This window comes from Quercus lobata, chromosome 4 (assembly GCF_001633185.2).
Source record: "Quercus lobata isolate SW786 chromosome 4, ValleyOak3.0 Primary Assembly, whole genome shotgun sequence".
NCBI lineage: Eukaryota > Viridiplantae > Streptophyta > Magnoliopsida > Fagales > Fagaceae > Quercus > Quercus lobata.
Genome location: NC_044907.1, coordinates 21,968,753 through 21,981,589, shown reverse-complemented (window position 1 = coordinate 21,981,589; position 12,837 = coordinate 21,968,753). Strand labels below are relative to the sequence as shown.

At 34.1% G+C, this 12,837-nt stretch overlaps 1 pseudogene; it reads right to left on the bottom strand.

Moving 5' to 3' along the window:
• LOC115984325 overlaps nucleotides 1-12,837 on the bottom strand; it is a 32,430-nt pseudogene that overhangs the window by 17,959 nt on the left and 1,634 nt on the right.

The following is a 12,837-nucleotide window of genomic DNA, read 5'->3' as shown; positions in this document are numbered from 1 at the left end:
GGTATTAAACTATTATAATATCAAATACACATTATCAATAGTTTAATACTTGTTGCATATAGCATTGGATGGACAGACCCTTTTTTCTTGTTGCATTCATGTTCATTTAAACAATTTGTTGTTGGGTTTGCAATTAATACTTGTTTTGGATTTGTAATTCATTTCATGCTTTGCTTTAGACTAGTTTACATTATGGTTTTGATAATTGAAACTTGAAATTAGTAGGCATGACTAGCATTGCTTTGAGTCTAGGTAATTTTTTTTTCTTTGTACTTGGTGTTTCACATAAACTCTTTACTTCATATTCTTGATTGAAAGTGAAGAGCATTAGATTTTGATAGCTAAAACATTTAAGTTGCTTGCCACTGTACCTTGTTCAAACTACTTGACTTCGTTTAAATGTTTGATGCATACCTGAGAATTTGAGTTAGTGATATTATTGATATATGTTGAATTGTATGGTGATATATGTTGAATTTTTATATAGTAGGTGTATTATGGGCTGGGATAGCGATATATGTTTAATTTTTGTTATATACCAAGTGTATTATAGTTCTTGAAAACAAAGTTTTGGGTTGGCCCAAACCAACCTAGCAAGTGTTGATTAGGAAACCCAACCCAAAATAAGAAAAACTAACTCAATAGTTTAAAATTTGGCCAAAAACAAAGGAAAAAAAAATCAGTTTTGGGCTGGGTAGGAAAAACCAAAAATTTGAAAAATATACCGGTTTCAAACCATTCAAACCGCATCTTATATACTGCACCATACATGTGACTGCAAAAATAAAATGCTGTGTAGTTATGGTTTTGGCTAAACCGCATCGTACCACAATGCGAACACCATAATTAGCGAGATGTGCCAATGCTCAAATTATCAACCTAAATTGCATGGGAATGCTTGTGTAGTCTTGTGAAACCAAGTGTTTTAGATTTGGTGTTTGTTTGAGAATAACTTATCTAACCTTTTGTAAGTGACACTCGTGAAACCCGCAAATAATAAAAAATAAACAATAAACTAGGCAACTAAGTTAAGTGCATCCCAATCAGACATTTACCGCTAGTCTCTAGCCTGGTCAAATATAGAGCAAGCCACTTTACTTGGTGTTCTAGCATCTGATAACAATTACTCTTGTTTACTTTACAGGTTTGGAATTTCTTGCTAGCAAAGCTCATCCTCTGATTATGTGGCTCTCCAGACAAGGTCACATGTTTTCACATCTATATACATAGTAAGAGCAGTCAAAATATTAAACTGGTGAGCTAATTTGGCTATGAGGGAGAGACTCTACAGTTGTCCATTAAGATTAATGGCCTGTTTGGAAGTTTAAAAAATGAGGGGGAGTAGAGTAAAGGGAGGGAGAGTAATTCAATTACCTCATTTGGAAGTTTTTTAAGAAATGAGGGGGAGGGGTTTATAGGGGTTTCAACTATCTTTAACCCCTCATTTTTAATTTCTCCAAATTAGAGAGATTTGGAGGGAGAGTAGAGTAGATAAATTATTGACAAAATGGATTCTCCAATTTAGCCTTTCTAAATTAACAAAATTTCAAACCAATTTTCTTTTTCTTTGCTTTCTTTTTCCACTATAATCACCTGTGACCGTTCGATCACTGTGACCTCTTGATCTTTTCCAAATCAATGGCCAGCCTTTCATTGGAAGAAGCCTCCAGTTCCGGCTTTGGCTCCGACTCCAACCAGGAGCAGAGCGAGCGGTGCGGCAGCTACAGCCTGAGCTCTGACGTTAGTGAGTCGGAGAGCTGTAGCAGTAGCTTCTCATGCCGACAATTCGAGACTAAGTGTGGAGCTTCGAGATTGATGACATCAACTCCTCATCCAGTGGCCGGTAATTTCCTTTTTCTGGCGCCGTTGATGCTGCTGGTGATCGGAGGCAAGGACATGGTGGTTTGGGACGAGAAGAAGCCCAAGAAACCGGAAACCGATTTGTCCAATACATTCTATTTTTCATTTTTATTATTTTTTTTTCAGTATTTACTATTTATTTTTGTTTTCTAAATTACTATTAAATATTTTATGATAGATAATAGTAGTTTTATACTTCTTTCTTTGCTTTTTTATTTATTTTTTATTTTTTATGCAAAGTAGTTTTATACTTTTATTAATGGTATTTGATGAAAAGAGAACGTAGATTAAATAATTATTTAATCTAACAAATTTATCATAGACCAATATTACAAATCCATTTTCAAATATGGGGTAAATTTTTCTATTTAAATCATTTCCTCTCCTTTCCATCTTAATTTTAAAACATCCAAACAAGAGAAAGGGCTAATTACTCCCTTTCCCCTTACTAATTTTAAAAACATCCAAACAAGGTGAAGGATAATCATTCCCCTCTATTCTCCTCTCCACTATTCTCCTCCCCTCTACTCCCCTCTACTCTCCTCCCTCTCTAAACTTCCAAACAGGCCATAAATCATACCACTCTACCAGTAACCACCCTCTTGGACCTCACCAGAGCCAAGAAGTAGTGTCATTGCTAGTTAGACCTCGCTCATGTACACAAAGCCGCGATCGCGCCTCATGAGGACGTAGTTGTGGCCAAGAGCGAGGACGAGTTCACCGGCGACGGTGTGGCCGGAGATGGCAGCAATGGTTGGGGTGGGGAGGGAAAGGAGGGTGGTGATGATTGATCTGAAGGATTTGACCATTTGGTGGAGGCGGAGGCGGGCAGAGAGTTGGCCCCAAGGGACCTCGACACCGTTGCAGAAGAACTTGCCACGAGCGACGGTGATGAGAACGGAGCTGCCATTGATGGATTGGGTTTTGACTTGGGAGAGAGCGGAGAGGAGAGAGTCGATGAGGTGTGGGCAAAGACGGTGCTCGTGATCATCGCCGATGAGTGTTAGGATGAAGAGGTTGTCGTGTTTCTCTAAGTGCACATGGTTGTGAGTCTGAGACTTTTGGTATGAACAGTAAGCCTTTATTTTTCTTTTTTTTTGAGAATGAAGTCAGTGTTTTATTACTCTATCGTAATGCAAGGGATGGATGTCTAATTATGCTTATGCATTGGGCATATATATATAGAGAAATATCTAAGCACTAGCTCAGTGACATATCCATATCCACAATCAAGAAAACAAAAATCGTAACACCACGTAAAAGATCACCAAACTACACAAATGGCAGACTGTAACGGTGGAGATGGTGAGTGGTGGAAGAAAAGTGGTGAGTCCATGTGAAAGTGACAAAAAACTAGTCAGAGTTTAACACATAAAATAATTGTGGTAAAAGTTGTGACATTTTATGTGGTACTAAAATTACTCTTGAGAAAAAATTTATGTATATATATATATATATATTGTGGGTGTTTTTTATAAAAATGATGAAAAGGATTAGCCAAGCCTGATTCTCCCAACACCAAAATCCAAATCTGTTGTAGCCATCATATCCAAAAAGACATATTCTACCCTATATATCATCGTGAGGAACAATCCAAAATTTCCCACAGGTTTAGTACCTTTCTTCTATGTGGTCATATGAATCTCAGTCTCAACTTGAATTCCAATGGTATAGAACTGGCTTCTATTCTATTGAGCTAAATGTGTAACCATCTTTGTTTATCAAAATAAAATAATGTGTAACCATCTTTGTATGAATCCTCTAGTGCTTTTGGTACTAAGTCCAATGTTTCTCCTCTTTCTAACGAAAATTTTTTGTCACTTATTGATGTCTTGAAAGCTTAAAAAAACACACACGATACTCTCTTTGATGAAAAGAAACTAAACTATTAGTTTCTGGGTAGTAAACTTTGAATCCACGAGAGGTTCTTTGAATCCGCGAGATGATATACTGGAATCTACCAAAGAAAGAATTTGACAAAAATTATGTATTTTATTAATAATAAAATAAAAACTGAATTGCCTTTTGAGGGTATAATGCGTTTAAATAGAAAAAACAAAACCTAGGGCAACTAGAAACCCTTATAAGGTGGCTACGAAAGAATATAAAACCCTAATTTGACTAAACAACATTAAAAGCACCTAAAAAGAAGGAAATAAATAACAAAAATTACATAAAAATACTAAATTTAAATAATTACAAAAATTAAATATTAAATCGTGTCCTACATTAGACCCCTCCCTCCACTTGAAACAAACTCGTCCTCAAGTTGATGGTGGAAATCTGAAATCTTCTGCTCCAAATAAACAAATATTTTGAATGTTTTAATAACTTAATCAGGTTTTGAAACTTGAATTCTTCGTAAGGTGCAGCATAAAATTTCTTTTTATCTACCTTCAATTTATTTGCAACATCAATTAACAAAGGATTGATAATAAAATTAAAATTTTCTACTCCAAGGAAATCAACATATTGTGTAGTCATCCTCAACAATCAACCGAAACTTGGGGGTTGTGGATGATGGACTCAATACCATGTTTAACCTCAATTGGTTCTTCCACAATATTCTCAATAAAATCTTCATCAAACTTTTGACAAGTGATATCTTCAATCTTCAATTCAATAACTTGTTGCAAGCCTTGATCTTTTTTAACCACTTCAAACTTTTCTTTAGAAATAGGTTACTTCTTCTCAACCCTCAAACCCTTTCCTTTACTTGACACATGGACTTGGCTGTGATTATTTTGGTTTTGTGGTTGAACTTTCATGTTTTGAACATATTGCTTTTCATATGAATATACATATTTATAATCAACACTTGTATAATCTAGTATATCACAATATGCATTAGGAAACCATAAATCAATTAATACTTTTTTCATTCCTTGGCAAGAGCAGATAGGAATGTCTTTTTTCACCAGTTTCTATTGATTTAAATGTCTTCCCACCATTCCTATGCTTCATCGTCCAATTTATTAGATGCAAGCCGTACTCTTTCTTCATCACAAATCTTCCAAAAATTAAAATACTCTTCCAAATCAAGAAGTCAATCAATAAAACCCAACTTACACATATCTCCATCAAAGAATGAAATTTTCTTGTAGTTAAGAGTATATCTTTGAATATATTGATCATTGTTGTTGTGAGATGATTTCCTAGTAAGAAACTAGCAATTATTTGCTTAATTTCGCCTATAATTTGCTGACTCTTTTCACGAAATTGTTAATTCTCATCACGGGCCTGTTCACGAAACTTGAGGAACTCAGCCCTAGTGTGGACTGTGTTGTCGACGTCGTTGTTGTGGTGGTCACCATCTTGCCAGTTAGCCATCAAACCAAGGTATGTCAAGGCTCTGATATCAACTGATGTTGCGGAAGCTTGAAAAAAGCGTACACAATGCTCTCTTTAATGGACGTAAACTAAATTATTAGTTTCTTAACTTTTACCTTTATCTACAGTACTTTCAACAAAAAATTTTCAATTTCAGCAAAATAAGTGAATCCCAAATGGATACTATTTTTAAATAGTAAATACAAAACATAAGACAACTAGAAACCCTAAGACAGTTACGAAAGCATATAAAACCCTAATTTGACTAAATAACGTTAAAAACACCTAAAAAGAAGAAGATAAATAACATAAACCTAAAATAACAAAAATGACATAAAAATACTAAAATTAAATAATTACAAAAATTAAATATTAAACCATGACCTATATCACTTATCAAAACAACAAAAAGTCCTCATCCTGTTACCTTCAAGAGCTTGAACTCTTGGCCAAAACAAGTTTAGCTGAGAAACCATGTAGAGTGTAGACATCAACTTACAGCTTAATAATAAAAATAATAATAATAATAATAATAATAATAAATAAAAAACTAAATTACAAATTAAACACAATTTTTGTCATCATTTCCTCCATTTATGATTGAAATCTGTACCCTACAGACGATGCAAATATTTCCCTCATTCTGGATAATGTAGGATAACTTAAAATTAGTATTGCAGAAAAAATATTTAGCATAATTTTTGCATTATTGTCCAAACTCCAAAAATGATTACTTTAATAGAAGCTGAGTAAGTGGTGTGAAATTAGTGATTTGGAATGCAAACAAAGCCAAGTACCCAAGTAAATGATTCACTAAGAGAGCACAAAAGTAGCATAACCCAACTACCCGAGTACAAAAGAAGTATACAAGAGATTCGCCAACAGTTTGAAAGAAAATTACAAAGATCATGCTACTCAAAGATAATGCTCATGTCTGCCATCCACTCAAACAAAGGTCCAAGGAATGAGAGTTTCGAGTCCAAAACTGAAGTTTCCACATTTCGAAACTCTGAGCATTTCTCTCTCCAAATACACCACTTTAGAGGATGGGGGAATGCATTCCAAATGTCTACACTGTAATGTTGACTTAACCGACCTTACCAACAAGCTAATAAATCAGTTCCATAGTGCCAAAAAAATTTCAAAATTTAACATAACAAAGATATGATCATGTAGGTCTCAGTTTCCTAGCAGTATAGATATGAATCAGCTCCAAGCCACAGTCCATGTTATTTTTAGCATGTCAGTTGACAAACAATGAAGGGCTACTTTAGGTTCAAGAAAAAGCACACAAAGTGAAGACAACAATGAAGGGCTGATCTTTTACCTCAATAGTCTAGTATGTATCCATTATGTATTTCTCGCATATATGCATCAGTTTTGTCCTAAAATTTTTCTGATGCTTTAATCCTGATGTAGGTGATGCAAAGGAAACTTTTGGGGCACTTGTAATGCAATTAGTTTAGCGTGCTCCTTTTCTTCCTGCATGACACAACAATCAGTCAGAGGTTATGCCATTAATGGACAAAAGCATTATCTACCATATGGGATGTTACTCAAAATCGCACATAATCTTTTCCCTGGCCCCATGTGTGATATGTATGCAATGTATAATAGATTTTTTTTTTGGGGGAAAGCTGAGAGTCCAAGCTGTCAAAGTTCATCGCATACCATATGCGACTTTTTTTGTTGTTATTTTGGTGGATCAAAAAGGAAAGGAAGCTACACATTCAGAACAAGTTGGATCAGAATCCATGAATCAATTAACACATATTAACAAGTTGGATCAATTAACACATTGGCAACGATCATAGTGCCAAAAATATTTCAAAATTCGACATAACAAAGATATGATCATGTGGGTCTCAGTTTCCTAGCATTATAAATATGTATAAGCTCCAAACCACAGTCCATGTTATTTTTAGCATGTCAGTTGACAAAAAATGGAGGGCTACTTTAGGTTCAAGAAAAGGCACACTAAATGAAGACAACAATGAAGGGCTGATCTTTTACCTCAATAGTCTAGTAGGTATCCATTATGTATTTCTCGCGTATATGCATCAGTTTTGTCCTAAAAAATTTCTGATGCTTTAACCCTGGTGTAGGTGATGCAAAGGAAACTTTTAGGGCACTTGTAATGCAATTAGTTTAGTGTGCTCCTTTTCTTCCTGCATCAGCATGACACACAAATCAGTCAGAACCATTAATGGACAAAAGCATTATCTACCATATGGGATGTTCCTCAAAAGCACACAGAACCTTTTCCCTAGCCCCCATATGTGATATGTATGCAATGTGTAATAGATTGTTTTAGGAAAGTTGAGAGTCCAAGCTGTAATAGTTCATCTCCTACCTTATGGGACTTTTTTGTTGTTATTTTGGTGGATCAAAAAGAAAGGGAGCTACAAATTCAGATCAAGTTGGATCAGAATCCAGGAATCAATTAACACAGAAATGGTCATTATTCCATAATCAAGGATCAAAGTCAAAGCATCATATAGCTGAACTGAACCAAGTCAACCAACCTAGTCATAAATGGGGTTGGTCTGGTTTGTAGGCTGAAGTGTTTTATTCTATTTTTCGTTTGTGTGAGTCGAATTAAACCTGGTACTTTTTGTGAGGAAGCTTTTATCAAGATGGACAATTTAAACATATACAAACAATATACCTTAATAAATGGAAATGATGCATTAACTTTATGATGGCCAGAAGTCATCATCATGCTCTTTAAATCCTCCACAATTACACTGGGAGAAACTGAGGGCAGCACCATGAAAACAAAGGATTTTAATTCATGGTTTCTTGACCACAAAGAAGCTCATGAGAAAGAGATATGAAAAATGAAAAATAAAATTTTCACTAACTAAATTTAGTTGCACAAAAGCATCTTCTAACACAATACTGATATGAAGTTATCAAAGTCAACTTAGGCAGGAGAAACATGAATATTAATGAGTGAAAACCTAGTCTGGTGGCAACTAAGGTAGATTTTCAAGCCACTCTGGGATTACTAAAATGTTAATTGACCTATTTATGTAGAATGTTAGCAAAACCAATAATCTGCTACTCAGAAATTATATGCCACACATTTTTCTTAATTTACACGTAGGTCATCAATTCAGCATTGGATTTAAAAAAAAATGAAATTTCTGTCTATATTCAAACATAAAATCCATATCACACATTGATGAAGAAATATTTTGCCTACAATTTCGTGGGTTTGCAGTTATGACTTCAAAGGCTTGTCATGACAAGTGTACCTTTTAGATCCAGCATATCAGGTTTAGAACAAATTGCATTCGTTTTATTTAGTCTAGTATTTCTCACTCTTTAGTAGCATTGGCAACTTCAAACAAAGGCTACAGCTATAACAGTCTAGCAGAGACAAAACCAAGCAATATCCATAGACAACAAAAGTCTCACCATTCTAATGCTTCATTGCCTTGCAAAGCTGCAGAGTGTGCAAGTCGACATATTTCATTGAAATTATTTTGACTAATTGCCTCCTTATCAAATATGGCATCAGATAATACAACTGCTGATGCTCCTTGGGTGATATATTTTCTGACTGAATCTGTATCAGATTAGAAAACAGATAACATCACATTGCACACAGAAAATAAGAATATAAAACATATCAACTTAAACAAATATTTCTGAACATAATGTCTCTTTAAGTTCTCCAAAAACAGATGTTCCAAGAATACTACAAGTTTGAATTTCAATCTATGAAAAGTACACATGAATCAAGAAAATGTTATTTTATGCATGATTTTCATTTATTTCAAGGGCTGATACACGCATTTAAATTTTTTTTTTTTTTTTATAAGTTTGAAAGAACTCCCAATAAATGTCTTAGCCATGAGAACAATTTGGATAATGGAGGGATATGAATACAATTCCCAGATGCAAAATCATCTCTCTTCCTTATACTTGGATAATAAATAGCAGAAGGGTGGAATTTTGAATCTTTCTTACTTTTGAGCATGAACAAAAAATTTACAGTAGTGAATCTTTAAGAGATACAGGACAGAGACAAAGTTAACCTATTGTTATGCCCTGAGAAGCAACCATTGAGATGTGATGAAAAGGCCTCTTGAGTGCAGAAATATACCGACTACCACCTAGTGCAGAGACAAGATAAACCTAGTCCACCAAATAGAAGAAAAATAAATCCATAAGGTACATCTATAGATGAACTATTTTCTGACATCCAAACAGTATAAAATCCCAGAATTCTTAGTGAAGAAACTAGAGAACACAAATGTTTGAAAGAACCAATCATATACTAAGCCATACTTTCTTCACTGTGCAAATCTTATGAAGATTCTTTAGATTGACGAAGAAGAATGCAGTTATGACTTATGAGCCAGTATTTAGGGGCGTAAGTAACCTACATAATGCCAATATTAGTAAGGAACTCTCAACTATCTGAATGGAAGCTTTGTGAGACAAAGTATGCCTAGTCTAGTGAATTAACAGTTGAATTTAATTATAAGACTAAAATAAATAGACACCACTCTGAAATTGTGTACAGAAGAACAATGTGGGCTGGAAAAAATTTATAGAGCAAATTAAGACAAGAAAGACCATTTCGAGGCACAGAAATACTTTTAAAATTCTGTGGTAAAAACACTAACCAGGTCCAAGGTGCCAACTCAAGGAAGCAGAGCCTATGCATGCATGATCTTTTTTGGTTAAGTCTAAAGCATGATCAATTCACAAGATAGAAAACTGAAAGATTAAATTTAGATAGGGTAGATTTGAGACAAGATGAACCAATTAAAATGACAAATCTTGAATCAGAGTTGGTTACAGGAGAAATGAAGATGCACATTCCTCTCAGAAAAAAAGTTTACTATAATTTAGATCCAAATTCCACTGATATCTTATTCTAACTCAGAAAGCTAAGCTACAGAACTTATTGTTTTAGCTTGCATAACTTTATATAATTTCATTTAGAAAGATGACTTTTATTTTTGAACCAAAAAGAAACTGATATATGTTTAAAAGAAGTTCATGGTCGATTGGGGACATTTACCATAATTGTGTACCTAGCAACCGTAATGACTGGTGGATAGAGGATATCAAATAAATAATGAGCTTTCACATTAATATCCTTTGAAAAAAGGAGTCAGGAGTGCATATGGCATTGGACAGTGACTACCATATGAACTGCCCAATCTTAAACATCATAGAACATGTCAAGACTTACCTTGACAATTTTGGCACCAGAATCATATGCAGACAACATCTGTAAATCACAATCAGGTTTTAAGTTTCTGACTCAAAAGTTTCAAATCTCAAAAAGAACAGTAGAAAAAAAATAACTCTGAAACAGAAGTGTCCAACAAGATAAACATTATAAGAAGTCAAGTGCGTTAAGAAAATTTTTATAAACGCTATAAGGCTTAGAAATGAAAGAGAGTTTTAAGTTTTATAAGATGGCCTTACTTCTGTTGGGGTCATCACTCCAGGTATGTACAAAACTTCACCACATTGGGCATCAACCATAATGTCCTGACAGCCAATAAGCATGTTTAGAGTATACAGAAGAAGCAGTATTAGTGATGTCATCTAACAGGTTTGTTTAGGATTAAATTCAAGATAGAGAGTTACAAGAATCATGAAGAGCACTAAAAAGGACAAAATAATTCAAAACGCATGAGACTGCAGAATTCAAAACGCTTACTTTCACCATTGCAGGACTCATTAAAAATTTGGCTCCAGCATTTATTGCATTTTTGGCATCCGCAACATTTAAAACAGTCCCAATCTGCAGGATACTTTATATTTTTCAGAAGTGAGAAAACTCTTGCAAAGCAGTACTTGCATAGATATATATGGAACCTTTCTATGACTTCTCTTGATTGAAGATGGAACAGTAAAAACATTCAAAGTCTGTTACAAATATAGTTTTTGATAGTCCTCCAAGTAGTTATGACCTATTCTTATTTCACAGATAGTAAATCAAAATTGGGCTCTCTCTTTATAATTATCTATGGTATGTCAGCAACAAACAAACCCATCCACTTGCATCAAAAACCAGATTGTGAACTTAAAATTGCATCTAGTTGGATTTACATGAAATGTGCCTAAAGATAATATCTAAAAGGGGCAATTTAGTTTAGCATTTTGTCAGATAACTAGTAATTAAGCTAATTAGCTCATCATGGATCATTATAAATCAAGCTCACATTTTCATATAACATCCAACAAATGATAAACACCAGTCTAATGTCCTTCCAAACAAGCACATAATTTGTCCATAGATCATGCACAGATAACTATGCCAACAAGCATAAAATTTAGCAAGGATTTTTGTCAAGCACAGTCAATTTGAACATAAAACTAGTAATTAAGCTAATTAGCTCGTCATGGATCATTATAAATCAAGCTCACATTTTCATATAACATCCAACAAATGAGAAACACCAGTCTAATGTCCTTCCAATCAAGCACATAATTTGTCCATAGATCATGCACAGATAACTATGCCGACAAGCATAGAATTTATCAAGGATTTTTGTCAAGCACAGTCAATTTGAACATAAAACTAGTAATTAAGCTAATTAGCTCGTCATGGATCATTATAAATCAAGCTCACATTTTCATATAACATTCAACAAATGAGAAACACCAGTCTAATGTCCTTCCAATCAAGCACATAATTTGTCCATAGATCATGCACAGATAACTATGCCGACAAGCATAGAATTTATCAAGGATTTTTGTGAAGCACAGTCAATTTGAACATAAAACTAGTAATTAAGCTACTAGTAATTAAGCTAATTAGCTCATCATGGATCATTATAAATCAAGCTCACATTTTCATATAACATCCAACAAATGAGAAACACCAGTCTAATGTCCTTCCAAACAAGCACAAAATTTGTCCATAGATCATGCACAAATAACCATGCCGACAAGCATAGACTTTAGCAAAGATTTTTGTCAAGCACAGTCAATTTGAACATAAATGATATATTTAGAAATTCAAGAGGAGCTATGAAGAGAATTACTCCTAAGGTTGTAGTAGGATGTTCCTGCACCAGCTGCTGAAGAACCTATGCAAAAGAGAAAGAAAGCACATTAACTCCCAAGCCCAAGAAGCCAATTGCATTGGGGAATTGGAAAAGATTGCATTCTCAACAACCTCGAATACACCTGGGGTAGACATCACAATCTCCAGCTACATATCAAGAAAGAGAAACAAATCAGAAACCATCTTTCATATAATCATGGACTACCGCAACTAATTGCAGAATAAGAATAAATTACCATTGTATTTCTTTATAAAATGATTAACATAAAGCAAACATTTCCCCAATCAACAATGCAAAAATTTCCCAAGAGGCCTTTAAGTAACAGCAAGAATCTAACTAATCACAATCCATAGATTAAGGGATAAGCAATGTGGGTGCAATAAGTTCTTCTAGACTGTCCAAAACAATGCAACTGAATCAACTTTTAAGATTATAAAAGCCACTTACTTAGTTAATATTTATATAATAAAAGTTGGGTCTTAGAAGTCGTGATTGTTACGCATGTGATACATTAATTATTAAGACAGTTTACTTGACATGAGACTCTAGTTCAATTTATGAAAGAGATGAAAGAAAATTTTGTAAAAAAATAAAAAAATAA